This window comes from Mesocricetus auratus, unplaced genomic scaffold (genome assembly GCF_017639785.1).
Source record: "Mesocricetus auratus isolate SY011 unplaced genomic scaffold, BCM_Maur_2.0 Super-Scaffold_15014, whole genome shotgun sequence".
NCBI lineage: Eukaryota > Metazoa > Chordata > Mammalia > Rodentia > Cricetidae > Mesocricetus > Mesocricetus auratus.
In genome coordinates this window covers 45,038,869-45,052,880 of record NW_024429186.1, presented here as the reverse complement: position 1 = coordinate 45,052,880, position 14,012 = coordinate 45,038,869, and the positions used below count along the sequence as shown (strand labels likewise).

Sequence of the window (14,012 nt, the reverse complement as noted above, 5' to 3'; positions counted from 1 at the left end):
ATGCTTTTCAAAATAGGCACGGATGTCACAGAAGCAACAAAATCCAAGGTGTCAGAGAAGCACACATGAGCTTTAGAGAGTGTCTGAAAAGAGACAAAGGGAAGGAAAGCAAAGAGGTGAACAAAAACATCATGCTCAGTGTGGTGGTGGATCTGGGTTTCCAGGGTTCAAATCCAGCCTTTGTGTCCCAGGACGACAGATCGCTGAGACATGCAGAGATAGAAACAGAGATAGTTTGCTAAGGCAGGGAAAACACTCAGGAGTGGGCTAGTGAGCTCAGGGCAAAACTTCCCAAAGCCTTGGCTCTCTAGGGCATGACCCTTCATAGGACATTCAGGGAACACAGGCCCCTCCCATTTGTAGGTCCAGTAATGGGGAAATATTAAGATACGCAAAATAGGGATATCTTATGATATTTTATTGAGAAGGAAATCACTTATGGGTACGTAGACCTCTCCCTGCAGTCCTGCCTTTTGTCACCCATTAAGCCCAGGTAAGGAACCTCTGTCTAGTCTGCCTCTGTCAGTGGTTTCTTTCATGTTCGTCTTGATGCTTCTGTCTCCAGTCCCCAATCTCCTGCCATAGTGCATGGTGGCTGGATCAAGAAAGTAACTTTTGTGGGTATTAACATATGGAGAAGAACATTGCATGTTTTTATCTACAGGGCAGCATCAAAAATATGGAGGCTTTCATTGTTTAGTCCCAGGAAGATGATATTGCTCCCTTTGTTATGAATTTAATAAACCATCCTTGGGTGGGCTACATAAAAGTCTCTCATGAAGCAAGGGGAAGCTGATGGAGTGGCTTATGTTCCCGGTTTAACACACCACCGACAAAGAGACTCTCAGGAATTCATGCTATCTGGTCCCAGGAGTCTGGGCACATGCCTAAGTGTGAAATCGGGAGGCTTGCCAGTCATTTCCTGCAAGTCGAGCTGTGCTCAGTCTCCCGTGTTGACAACAGAGCCAGAACCAGTGGACAGTTTTACTAATTTATTGTAAGTCTAGCTGCTTTTGCCTCTGGGCATTCCTGTGTTCAGCTGGGGCTTTTGTGGAAGCAGCCAAAGTTGCTTTCATCTCCTCTCTCCTCTACACTTGCAGCTTCGGGTAGTCACTGATCTTGTGATCTTGGCGGGTCTGCTCCTGCTCCTTGCTTTTCTCTCTGAACCACGTGTGGCTTTTGACAAAGTCAGGTCACAGCTCCAACAAAACTGGTCCAGCATCATCAAAGCCTGGGTCACTGAGAAAACGACCCTTGTTTGTTGCTGGAGGTCATATGGCTTAGGAAGGGAATGGGATGTGGAAGGCAGCTTGGCGGAGATACAGAACGTGTGTGTGTGTGTGTGTGTGTGTGTGTGTGTGTGTGTGTGTGTGTGTATGTGTGGTCAAAATGTAGCAGATTGTGAGCAGCATTTTCCAAGTCCAAGAAAAATATATTTCCTTCTAAGGACAAGGAACTCTCACCTGAATTTAGAGAAAGAACTCGCCCTTCTGGTTTAGATCATGTGCCATTGGGAATATGGCGAGTTTCCGGTGTTTTCTTGGCTTGCAGTGGGTGTTTGGGACACAACTGTATCTTGCATGCTCCAGAAGGGGAACCTGAATGTTAGAATCCTCCCAGCTGGGGTGGGGCATTGCTGTATACCCGAGGTTCTCTATCTCAGACAACATTCGACTGGATTCTATTTTTAGCTTACAGTCTCCTTCTGGGCAAGCCTGATGAATGTCTAGATTTAAAGGTAAAGTGAGAGGAGTAAAACACTTCCCCAGCCCAACATCAAGTTTCACTCCCTCACTCCCTCACTCATTCACTCATTCACTCCCTCCCTCACTCTTTCCCTCCCTCCCTCCCTCCCTCCCTCCCTCCCTCCCTCCCTCCCTCCCTCACCCACTCACTGACTCACTGACTCACTGACTCACTGACTCACTGACTCACTCACTCACTCACTCACTGACTGACTCACTCACTCACTCACTCACTCACTCACTGACTGACTCACTGTATCTAAGGAGCCAGAGTCAGGCTTCAGAACTTTGCATTGAGATAGGCAACAAATTATAACCCTAAGTGGGGAGGAATCAGTGACAAAGAGATTCCAAGAAGGCCAGACACCATGAAGAGATAAATTTCTCAAAGTAACAAAGGGATCAGTAAATATGAGATCCATAAGCCAGTGGAGAAAAGCAATTTTGTTTAAAAATCTACCCAAAGATTTGAAGTGAAGAAAAAAATCTGCTTTTTAAGATGTGCTTTTGTTCCTCAGCAGCTGTATGGTGTCTCCTTGACTCCAGCTACTACCTTTCTCTATCTGTTTGGATTTCCCACCTGGCTAAACCCTGCCTGCTCATTGGCTGAAACAGCTTTATTCATCAATTAGAAAAACATATATTCACAACATACAGAAGGACATCCTCCATCATTCAGAATAGGACAGCTATTGGAGTAATCTCTGTTATATGCCATTACCCTTTCTGATGGTTTAGTATGTGTTTTTTACTTAATGTTGCTCTTGCTGGTCATAGGTCTAAATTTGTGCATGTTTTTACATTTCTTTCTCTTGGACTATACTTGATATTTTTATCATTGTACATAATTTTTGCATCAGGTTGAAACCCTCTTACTTAGGCAAAAACAAAAGAGGAAATGTAGTGGCATCTTGTTCCACCAGTGGGCTTGGGGTGGTGGCCACAAGTTAGGGTGTGGCTTCCGCGTATGTGGACATGACCCCTTATAAGGAAGAGGGGGGGCTGGCTCGTGCTCTCTTGGGTTGTCATCGGAGCATCCTGAAGGGCAGAGGCTGCATCTCCAGGAGCAGGAAGACTGCAGTGGCTATTTGCCATCATTGTGTGAGTGCTCCCCAAATAAATACCTGTTAATTCTTTAAAAAAAAAAAGATGTGCTTTTGTTCTGGGTCAAGATTTAATTTTCAGTCAGCTCATGATCATTAGCTAGATGACTTTCTTGATGAGATGGGGATTAGAACTGAATGTTCATTTAAGGTCATATGAGGGTCTAGAAACTCACAAGCAAGAAGATGGCTTTTCCAAGGTTGCCTTTGAAAGCTCAAGCCTCATGCAATATTCTGCTATTGGATTTTCTAGGTAATTTTTTGTTTTGTTTTAAACAGGATCTTGCTATGTAGCCAAGACTGGCTTCTGATGAAATTCCTCTGCCCCAGCAGTTCCCAAAGTCATGTGTATGCCACTCTCAATGGTGTGTTCATGGCTAGTGCTCTCCTTTGTCTCTATGTTGTGGATATCTAAGCTATCATTTACTTACTTTCTCCCAAGACATTGAGATTTTTTTGATACTAGATTCTGTGTGTGTGTGTGTGTGTGTGTGTGTGTGTGTGTGTGTGTGTGTGTGTAGTTGATGTGCCTTTTCTCAAATATGTGGATGTTTGTCTTCAGTTTAGGACCAACATGGTATTTTTCTCTAGTTGCCCTGTCCCATCTAAGGGCTAACACAGAATGTCAGGCCCATGCTGGGTTTGGCTAGGCCCAGGTCCAAGTTTGTTCTTTCTTCACTGTATGATGCTGATAAGGCACTTAATCTCTCTGAGTTTCTCAGCATCTCATCTGTAAAAAGGGTGGCCATTTAAAAACACTAAACAGAACTAATAAAATAGAAATGGATATTAGGAGGATAATTTCATAATTACCATAATCCAGGAATTAAACAACAACTTGAAATTATTAAAGTAGATGTTTATATCTCCTGATCTGTATCTACCTCAATTTTTTCCTTGGTGTCCATGGGGAGACTGGTCTCAGAAACTTCAGGGACCAACAGACATTCAGATCCCTTATGAAAAGATAGTGATTGACTATAACCTGCACACATTTTTCCATATTCTTAAATCAAGTGTATATTATTTTAGGACATCTTAGAGAGCACAAGTGCTATTTAAATGATTTCTGTGTGTGGTGATTTGAAAGAAAATAGCCCCTAAAGGGAGTGGAACTATTAGGAGGTGTGGCTTTGTTGGAGTCGGTGTGGTCTTGTTGGAGGAAGTGTGTCATTGTGAGGGTGGTCTTTGAGGTCTCTTATGTTCAAGCTACGCTCAGTATGGAACGCTGTTGCTTCTGTTGCCTGTGGATCTCAGCTCCTTCTCCAGCACCCTGTCTGCCTGCAAGCCCCATGCCACCTGATGACAATAATGGACTAACCCTCTGAACTGTAAGCCAGCCCCAGTGAAATGTTTCCTTTATTAGAATTGGTGTGGTCATGGTGTCTCTTCACAGCAATAAAACCCCTAACTAAGACACTGTGCTTTACTGTTTCGCGGATGATAAGAGAAGGACCTTGATGTGTTCATGTAGATACATGCTTTTCAAATGTTTTTGACCCGAGGTAGCTTGAGTCCACAGCTGCAGAGCCTCACATATGGAGGGCTGTCACTGTCTATAGAGTTTAACCTATTCAGAAGAAAAGAATGCTATACTCGCTTAAATAATCCTGTATCAATTCCATTTATTTTTATGTGTTTACAGTGAGTGTATGGCAGGTATTAATAGTGGCCACCAGGGATGTATCAGTGAAAAACACTCATGGTTGTATTTTTTTCATAAACTCATCGTTTAGTGAGAAGGCCAGATCCTGAACAAAGTACCAAATCATGGATGAGAAGAGCACAGTGTTTGGAACTAACAAAGGGAGGAGATGAATTCTCTTCGGCTCAGATTGTAGGAATAGCCATCACCTGGTCTTTTGCATCTCATTTTGTCCCTTCGGTTACTGTTGTTCCTTGGGGACCACATTGATGACAGTGTGGTCCTTCTCATAAGAAAGCAGCTAACTAACAATCAGGGTAGAGCCTTCATCCAATAACTGATGGAACGAAATGCAGAGATCACAACCAAGTACCAGGCCAAGCTTCAGGAATCCAGTCGAAAAGAGGGAGGAGGGAATATATGAGCAAGGGAGGTCAAGATTATGATGGAGAAATCTACAGAGACAGCTGAGCCAAGCTCCTGGAAACTTATGAGCTCTAGAGCTTTGGAGACTTCCCGGGACCCAGTTAGCCCCTCTGTATGTGGGAGACAGTTGTGAAGCTTGAACTATCCAAGGGGACCCCTGGCGGTAGGACCATGATACAAACCTGATACATGAGCTAGCTTGTTGGAGCGCAATCGCTATGGTGGGATGCCATGCTCAGCCTTAATGCATGGGAGAGCGGCTTGGCCCTATCCCAACCAATTGTGCCAGACTATGTCAACTCCTCATGGGAGCCCTTACCAGTGAGGAGGAGTGGAGGGGGGAGGCTGCAGGGGAGTCAAGGGGGAGCAGAAGGAGAGGTAAGAGGGAGAACTGTGGTTAGAATGTGAAATGAAATTTAAAAGAATAAATAAATTATAAAAAAAGAAAGAAAGCAGCTAACAGTACTTCCCTCCTTCAAGGCTTTCCATGATTCCTTAATGCTCACCCAAGGCTGTCACTGAATGTGAAACACCACAGAAGTTTCTCTTGCCTTTCTCAGCCAAGCCATCTTTTCTTATTTTTCTCTCTGCTGGACCCCACTTGCAGGAAATGCCTTTCCTCCCTTGGGGTCTGCAGGAGTGACCCCAAACGTGTTATTGTAGGTTCCACATTTTCTTGAAACCCCTTGAAGATCTATGTAAATGTTGAAATCTGCTCCATAATAGCACAGTTTATTTGACTAGGAGAGATAATAGCATAAGTTGTCAGCTTTGTTGATGAGTTTGTGAGGCTGGAAACACCTGTCAGGGAATGGTCCTCCAGAGGCTCCCAGCTAGGAGAAGGGGAGACTTGATCAGTGAAGTTCAGATTAAGTACAAGATGTGAAGGATGACATGAGCTGTTGCTGCTGGTGTTTCCCGACACCAACCTGTCACTATGTCTCTTACCCATTTTCCAAACACGCTTCAGCCCACCTGATGATAAACCAGCCTGCCTCCATCTTGGGCTTGAAAGTCATCTTATAGTAAAGACAAACTAGGTTCATTCCTGCTTGTGATTAAATCTGTTTCTCAAGGGTTGGGCTATGCCATACCTTTAACATTGACTACAAATAGTTCTGTACTGCCTGTTCCAGGACAACAACAACTTGTTTCAAGATGTTGCGTGACAACCTTGTGATGACTACCTGGTGATGACCGCCTTGTGATGACTACCTGGTGATGACCACCTTGTGATGACCACCTTAAGATCAGGTTGTAGGCAAGCCTGTATTATCGTAACTAGTGATTGATGGGTGAAGGGCCCAGTCCATGGTGGGTTGTGCCAACCCTGGGCTGGTGGTCCTGGATGCTATTAGAAAGCAGGAGAAACAAGCCAGTAAACAGCACTCTCCATGACCTCTGCATCAGCTGCCTCTGTTTGAGTTCCTGCCCTGACTTCCTTTGGTGATGAACAATGATGTGGAAACAAAAGCCGAGTCCCCACCCCCACAGTTGCTTTGGTCTTGGTATTCTATCAAGCAATAGAAACCCTAAGACAGCTAGCTATGTCGATTCACTGGCAGGAAAGTAGTCATCCATCTCATTATTGGGGGAAGGCATTTAAGATAGTCTCTCCACTATTGCTTAGATTGCCAGTTGGTGCTATCCTTGTAGATCTCTGATCTGTTCTTTTTGATGTTACTTTTTTTTCAGGTATTTGATTACAATGAGGAAAGCTATGGATATACCCACTGTCCTGGAATAATGGTGGGAGTTGGGTTGGTCTTCCTGCAATCCTGTTATATGACTACATTAGGAGTTGACAGTGTTTGGAGGATGTTGTTTTCCTGGTCCAGCATCTACTTCTTGAGCAAAGGAAGAACACATCACCTACCTGGTCACTCCTCCTTCCCTTTTTCTTTCTTTCTTTCTTTTTTTTTTTTTTTTTTTTTTGAGTTTACAGTTGTGGTTACTGAAGTCAACAGAGAAAAGCAATGAATGATGGAGACCATGGTATCGACTCTGGGATAAACAAGATTTTGATTTTTAGGAAGACTAACTCTGGAGTGCCCAGCATGAAGCCCTAACCTTAGCCAAGGACACATTGGCAGTTGTTAGCTGGCTAGAGAGGGAGAGGAGCCAGGTGGGGTTTTTTTTTTTGTTGTTTATTTGTTTAAGGGTATTGTGTCTGGAAGGTTGATCACGCTCCAGTGGCAGGCTGATATACATTAACAATACATGGGCAGCATAAATTGAACTTGACAGGTATATTTAAAAACAAAACAAACCCACAAAAGGATTCAAAGGCAGGGAGGGAGGAGAGTCAATCTGTAATCTGCTTGGAGATGGGAAAGGGGTGAATATGATTAAAACACATTTAAAAATCTCTAAGAACTGTTTTTAAAAACCAAATAAAACAATGAACTGTGCTTTGCGAGAACATAAATTAATCAAGTTTTTTGGAAGGTGTTTAGATACTATGTATTAAGCACTTTGAAACTGTGTATTTCTTTTCAGTGCTCAGGACTGAATTTAGGGCCTTCAAGATCCTACACAATTGCTGGGGTACTCAGCTACATCCCCATCCATTAGAACAGTGGTTCTCAACCTTCCTAATGCTGCAACCCTTTAATACAGTTCCTCCTGTTGTGACAACCCCTAACCATAAAATTATTTCATTGCCATTTCATAACTGTAATTTTGCTACTGATATGGATAATAATGTAAATATCTCGTATGCAGGATGGTCTTAGGGAACCCCTGTGAAAGCGTGGTTCAACCCCCTCAAAGGATCATGACCCACAGATTGAGAACTTTTGTATTAGAACATTAATATATTTTAATATAGAATAATTGTTACAAGTAAAACATAAGAAAGTGGAGATTTACATAGAGGATTATCTATGCAATACTATTTGTGTGAACAACTAATAACAGCTGGGAATCTGGTTAAATAAGTATCATATACATCTTATAATCTATAATACAAAGGACTAGATAAATGGCAAGAACCTCGGAGCAACGTGAAGGACCATGGCATCCCAGACACTCCTAGAACTGAGAAGGGCCACCGTGCATCAGTGCGCCACAGCTTCGAAATGCAGGAATTTCCTCCATCTGCAATCAGAAGCCCCTGCCCTCATCAGCGCTGATCTCCTGAGCAGAAGCAGTAATCCTACTGAGTAGTTAGACTCTGATTGTAGCCTCCTACCCGGGAGAGGGAAGAGGGAAGGCGCCTCTGTGCTTAAGAGCTTCTGGAAAGCAAGGAACGCATTAGGATTAAAGAAGGCATCGGGTTTTAGCATGAATGTGATTGGGTTTTTTCTGTTTCTGTTGGGAGGTTACTGGGCTTCTCTGGCAGGAGGACAATAATGGCATTTGCTTAATTCATAAAACATCTGGGGGGGAACAAATGAGACTACGCATGCAGATCGTGTCTTAAATGGCATCTCATTGTGTCCCGAACAACCATTAGCTATAATTCTAATGGGCTTATTATAATTTTCCTTTTCGTGACACATGATTGGGCCCATGAGAGCCTTGTATTAACAAAGCGACAAATCACGACTCAGAGGCTCAGGCTCCGTGGTGTTAGACAAAGGGCCGAGTTCATGCTGCTGCTGGCGAGCTGCATGCCACAACGCCACATTGCCCAGTGTTTTGCTCACACAAGGCAAAGAAAACTGTTTTTATTTTGGGGTACAGACCTGAAAAGGTTGTTGGTTGTGAACTATCAGAAAAGGTGTTTGGGTTTATCAGAATGTTTGAGCAGGGAGGAAATTGCCTCTGCCTTTAGCAACAGAAGACAAAGAGCTATCCGCATCAGTGGGCACCGAGGACTGTATCGTTTTGAAAATGTATTTCCTTTCCCTTCCTTTTCATAAGTCTACCACAGCATGAGGCAGAAAAGTAATTTGTTTGCATGTGAAGGAGAATGTTCCCCTGAAGAATATTTAGGTCTCAGCTCACATGAAACTTTTTGAAGTATGTGTTTTATTATTTAAACAGGACGGTGAATGCAGATTCTTTGTTTGGGGTGCAGAGGATAATACTGAAGAGCTCTAAAGTCAACTGAGATGGTAACCCAAAATTCCTTTAAATTTCCTTCAGGAAATAGAAGTAAGTGTCTCCATCCCAGAAACATTCATGTGTTGGATATTGGAGAAATACAACCCGTTGGTGACAAGCCATTCACCATGAGGTGCAGGGGTTCCCTGGTTTATGGTTTAAGCTGATGTCCACGGTATGTTTGGAATCCAGGTGGATTGCTGGTAGAATATTAAAAAATAAATAAAAGGAAATGTCTTCATAGTTAGCATTTCCACACATAGACTGAGAATAGTCTACCAAGTGTGAGAAGGCAGGGGTGATCATCTATTCCCAGACACCATGCTAGAGGGTATCATTGCCCAGAGAAAAATATCATGACCACATACATAGGTATCTGGCAATGCCCAGAAGAAAAAACACCTAAAATATCTATCCCAAGGCATAGGATGATTCTTTAAGTTAAACATTATCTGTGTGATGAAATGAATGGATTCTGAAGCTTTTGTGGAAGACCTAAGTTGGGAAGCCTGCTGCTGGAGGGGCGTTTCACCACAATAACCTGTGTGGTTCTATAAAGCCCGCCTTACAGATGCTATTGGCTGCCACTGAGATAGAGAGAATGAGCTTCCCTTTCCATGACCAGCTTCGCTGTCATTTTAGCAACTGGATGCAGGATGAATGCAGGGACTGGTTGCCACAGCAACAGCATCTTCAGGAAAGGTGATGAGAGAAATCATTTCTCTCTGAATGCTAATAGCTTGTCACATTCATCTTAAACCAGCTGTTTCCCACTGTTTTCCTGATTGCCAGGAAGCCAAAGAGATTATTTACAGATTAAGGGCTGCTGTTTAGTTTGATCATCTTGGCCATACTTTATGCTGGATCATCTAGGATAAGGCAAAAATAATAATTTAAAGAAAAATACTAAGGGTTAAAGTTTTATTTGAGATTTGTGACTTTTACTCCAAGGAAGTAAGGGCTTTCCATAGTACTTAGAAACCATTTTTTAAGCAGGAACTATGTAGTGTTAAGGCCAATTAGACTCTGCCTATAAATTACATGCCCTGTGGAGGTTGAGCCCTGTTGCCTGTACACAAATGTGACCTGGGATTCTCCCAGTAACGGCTGAGGGTAGAGTGAACTTGTGAAGGGGAACATCCCAAGACAAAACCTGCACATGAGACTATTTTTGAATTCCAGAAGACACACAGAACAGAAAATTTTAATCTGTCCCATCATTAGCTCCAAGCAGAAGATTAAGGGCCCCCATTCAACAATGGGAATAAAGATGTATGCAAGTTTCCCCCACATTAGAATTGCTGTTGAGCAGTTGTGATGTGTATTAGGGTTAGTAAATTGCTACATGGGTTACCCTTCCATTCCTTAGGAGCAGAAATCATTGGAAAAATGGAACCATACACAGTATTTAATTTCCTGGTTTACTCTTGACAGAGCCTTAGCCTGTCACATGCTATTATGAGCTGGACTAAGTTAGTTTTTATACACCTCAGTTTCCCAATTGTGTGTGTGTGTGTGTGTGTGTGTGTGTGTGTGTGAGAGAGAGAGAGAGAGAGAGAGAGAGAGAGAGAGAGAGAGAGACTTGGTGAGATTAAATTAGGCCTCTCATGAGCAGCATTCAGCATGACCCAGGCATGAGATGAAAAGTTATCCAAGCTGTTGTCATTACTATTTCCTTGTTATGAAGTCTTGGGTGGCCTCAGACATGGAATAAACATGCTGCCTAACGTGAAGAACTAGAGGAAGTGCTTGTTACATGTGTTCCTGAATCCTGAGGTCCATCAACTACAGCAATGTCCACCCACCCATTGCCCTGAGCTGTGAGTGGTTTGATCACCATAGCATGACATAGATTCATGTAAGTATGTTTTTAAAGAAAACTTTGCCTGCAGATGCTTAACATACACTAAAAGCAATATTGAGAAAAAAATCAATGGTGCAGAAACATTTCCCTAAGTGAAAAAGTAAATTGTGAGATAAAATGGTGTGTGCATTTTAAGGTGTAGCAGGAGAAAGAGATACACGGGTAACCATGTACATGCAAGCACATGAGTGCATATATTCTCACTAAAAGAATATTGCAATAGGTATGCCCGGGTCTTGAGATTAAAGAGTTATTTTTTTAAATTCTCACCTTTAGTTAATGTATTTTCTGCGGTTAATATGGACAGAATGTGTAGTTTTAGAAACAGTGACTCTAAAAACAGAACTGGAATCGTCCTTGAGTGTGACTTTCCTGGAAGCTGCTTGTCTTTGCTGCTATCGAATCATGCCAGGCTGAAGAGCAGAAACAGCCCCCGGAGGACATCATGCAACAGTCTGGCACCTCATTAGAGTGCCTCTGTGTCTGCTGGGATCACTGAAACCAGCTGCATCTGCTTTTGGTCTCAGGGTCCAAGAAGACCAAATCACGGGTGTCACCTTGTCATCCTGGAGTCCTTCTTCAAAGCATTCTCTGTGCACGAGGTCCCCAATGACTACCTTTGTGCTGTTGTGTATACTGTGGCCGTCGGTAGAGTCCTAACTCTTTCTGGCTGCTCCCTGTGGCCTGTGACAGACCAGCTCTCAGCTTAGGAACACTTTGGCTCTGGATTGGCAGCCAGGAAGAGTAGAGCTGTGAAGGAAGCTGCAAGGGGGTCTCCTCCACTGTTCCCCTGGGGTCCAGATGACCTCTCTTATGGGGAAACAATGCCATTAGATTCAGAGGCACACTTGGATATAACAGGAGGCTACCTTTCCAAAGTGGCACTTTGGGCTCCCTGTGCTGAAATCCAATTACTTCCCACTGCTGACCTATATCTCACTCAACACGAAATGCTGTGAAGCTGCAGCCTGGGGCGGGGAGCAAATGTGTGTGTTGCCTTTGAGAAGGTGAACAAACCTGGAGTTAGAGCCTCCTACGTCTGCTAATGAGACTGAGCTACTTACTGGTGGCATTGTGTTAGACAAAATAACAGACTCTGCCTCCAGTCTACAAGTGTTTCTCCATGATTGCCAGTTACGGCTGATTAAAATAGTAACTCTTTCTCATCCTGAGGAAACTACCTCAGAAGGGGAATTTAGTGAGTAGACCCAATGCACTACCATCAGTGAACCGTTTTAAGTTATGAAAGAAGTTCATGTAGAAAATACCTTGACAGTAGGCATTTTGGTGAGCTATGCATGCAAACAGTCCATTTTGTTTCTATCAGGAAGTGTTTCCTATGGTCTTCATCATGCTCTACATGTTATATGCAGTAACAAATGAAGTAAAAAGTAGCTTTGGCTCAAGAGACTGGGGATACTGGGGGACTGCCCCATGCTCGTCGCTGAGGGCACCTTCATGTGATGAAATGTGAACTGTCTGTGGCTAGGTTAGTAGCATTTCCAGGATCCTACTGGGTGAACAGGCAGGCCTTAAGAAAGTACTCTGGTTAGGGTGTGTTTCTGGAGGTCTTGGAGGTGAGAAGGCGGGGACTCAGTAAAGACCTTGCTGGAGAGACAGGAAGGGAGGGATGAAGGGGGGATGACAGGGGTTTATAGGGTGTACTGAGCATGCCCTGGCAGCAGACGCAGACTGGCTGTGGAACTGGATCATTGAGAGGCTGATGACTGAGTGTGAGGTGGTCATCTCAGAGCAGAGTAACTGCAGGAAGAGCTGCTGTGCTCAGAAGCAAAGGGGATGGTTTTGCATTGGTTTGCAAAATTGTGATGGTAGCAGTTAGAGATCTGAACCTGATTTACTCAGGGTTCTCTAGAACAGTGACTCTCAATCTTCCTAATGCTGCAACTCTTTAATATGGTTCCTTCATGTTGCAGTGACCCCAACCATTAAATTATTTTCGTTGCTACCTCATAACTGTAATTTTTCTACTGCTATGAATCATAATATAAATATCTGTGTTTTCTGATGGTCTTTGTGACCCCTGTGAAAGGGTTGTTGGACCCCAAAAGGGTTCATGACCTACAGCTTGAGAACTATTGCTCTAGGGGAACAGAACTGATAGTACAAATGAATACCTAGTACAAAGGAGATCTATCAGATTGACTGATAGGATATGCAGTTTAACAGTGGCTGCCTACACACTGGGGAGGCTGAGAACCAAGCAGCTAGTCTGTCCACACTGATGGATCCCAACTGGTACTGAAATCTGGAAGATTTCTGGAGAACCACTGGCGTTCAGTTTATGATGGAAGGTTAAAGAAACTGGGTTCTGATTTCCAGGAAGAATGGCAGCAGCAGAAACAGAGTAGATGCTCTCACCAGCAGGGAGCAAAGGCAGGCAGGCAAAAAACAACAGCTCCGTCCTTGGACCTGCTACGTCTAGGTCACTGCTTGGAGGTGCTGCCTGCTCATGGCAGGGTTTCCCACTATCAGTTAATCCTCCTAGGAAATACCCTCATAGACACCCCTCCCCTCAGGTGACCTTCGTAGTCAATCTACATCCAATCAATTGACAGTCAAGATTAATCTTCACCGGCATTACCCACCTGGCAAAGGTCCAGCAAGAGGAAGACATGAAAACATTCTGTAAGAGGGTATGGAAAACAGAAAGAATCACTGAATAGAAAACCTTTAGAGCTAGAAAACGAGCCATATTTGGTTTTGGCTACTGATATGGTTATCTCTTACATGTCCTAGGTTTAAAATAGCAAGCTAATTCTTTTCCCTTTTTTCCAAATGTCCTTATTTAGTTGGTTATTGTAACTCCTCCTGGTAACTCTTGTATTAATTCTTTTTCCCTCTATTAGCAAGAAAGCCACGTGAGGTCTTTGCCAGGGGTTTCTGTGTCCTATGGCGATGCAGCAGTTGGGGTACAGTTTTGCAACCTTTCTCAGTTTTATTGCAGGACTGTTTTCCAGAACTGTTGTTTGAAAGCGGCTCTTGTTCTGTGCCTGTCTCGGTGTCTTCCAGTAGTTCTCAGCCTTCAAGGTAGACGGCAAGCTATTGGCATCCCCTTTAACACCCCACCCTACACAATTTGGCCACAGCCACGCTACGTCACTTAAGGACTCTGCTATGCACTTGGGCAGTGGTCCGTGCAATGTCATTGCCCTAACCGT

General features: G+C 43.5%; 1 long non-coding RNA gene across 2 annotated transcripts; it reads left to right on the top strand.

Moving 5' to 3' along the window:
- Window positions 1–2,788: 2,788 nt before the first annotated feature.
- LOC110341388 lies at window positions 2,789–8,209 on the top strand. 2 transcript variants are annotated; one of them, XR_005876283.1, is made up of 4 exons: window positions 2,789–2,846; window positions 6,056–6,173; window positions 6,615–7,044; window positions 7,893–8,209. It is a non-coding gene; the product is annotated as an uncharacterized LOC110341388 (long non-coding RNA). The 2 variants fall into 2 exon arrangements; XR_002383321.2 differs by lacking the exon at window positions 7,893–8,209 and having other exon boundaries at window positions 6,615–7,330.
- The last annotated feature ends 5,803 nt before the right edge of the window (window positions 8,210–14,012 follow it).